Source organism: Chiloscyllium punctatum, unplaced genomic scaffold (assembly GCF_047496795.1).
Source record: "Chiloscyllium punctatum isolate Juve2018m unplaced genomic scaffold, sChiPun1.3 scaffold_634, whole genome shotgun sequence".
Taxonomy (NCBI): Eukaryota; Metazoa; Chordata; class Chondrichthyes; order Orectolobiformes; family Hemiscylliidae; genus Chiloscyllium; species Chiloscyllium punctatum.
This window is the reverse complement of record NW_027310368.1, coordinates 31501-32625: the sequence shown is the minus strand read 5'-3', so window position 1 is coordinate 32625 and position 1125 is coordinate 31501.

The window sequence follows — 1125 nt, the reverse complement described above, 5'->3', positions numbered from 1 at the left end:
ACCCGAGAACTCTGTGGGAGCGAGGGAAGTGATTGTTGGGCCCCTTGCTGGGATATTTGTATTGTCAATTGCCACAGGTGAGGTACCGGGAGATAGGAGATTAGATAACTTGGTGGAATTACGAAAACCATTTAAGAAGGATGGTAAGGAAAAGCCGGTGAGGCTGACGTCAGTGGAGGGCAAATTATTGGTGAGGATTATGTGGCACAAGGTTTGCATGTATTTTGAATGGCAAGGACTGATAAGGGATAGGCAACATGGCTTGAAGCATGGGGAATCGTGTCTCACTAAATTAACGGAGTTTTATTTTGATGAAGTGACTAAGAGGATTCATTGAGGCCGAGAGGTGCACCTTGTCGATATGGACTTCAGTCAAACATTTGAACCTTTCCACATGGCAGACTGGTTAACAAGTTTAGTTCACATGGAATACATGGAGAACTAGCCATGTGGATATAAAATTGGCTCGAAGGTAAAAGACAGAGGGTGGTGGTGAAGGGTTGCTTTTCCAACAGGAGGTCTGTGACCAGTGGTGTTCTACAAATATCCGTGCTGGGTCCACTATTTTCACGATTTATGTAAATCATTTGGATGTGAACATAGCAGCGATAATTGGTAAGTTTGCAGATGACACCAAAAATTGATGGTTGAATGGACAGCAAGAAGGTTTACCTCAGAGTAAAATGGGATGCTGATCAGATGGGCTGATGGGCTGAGGCGTGGCAAATGATGTTTAATTTAGATAAATGTGAGGTGCTGCATTTTGCAAATGCAAATCAGGGCAGGACGTATACAATAATGGTAAGGTTCTGCGGGGTGTTCCTGATCCATGAGACCTTGCAATCCAGGTTCATAGTTCATTGAAAGTAGAATCGCAGGTTGGTAGGACAGTGAAGAAGGCATTTGGTATGCTTGCCTTTACTGGCTAGTGCTTTGATTTGGGAGGTCACGTTGCTGCTGTACAGCACCTAGTTTGGCCACTTTTGCAGTATTGCATTTAATTCGCGTTTCCCTCCTCTCGGAAAGATATTATGAATATTGAAGGGAGTCAGAAAAGATTTACAAGGTAGTTGCCAGGATTTGAGCTATAGGGAGAGGGTGAGCACGTTGGGGCGATTTTTCCTG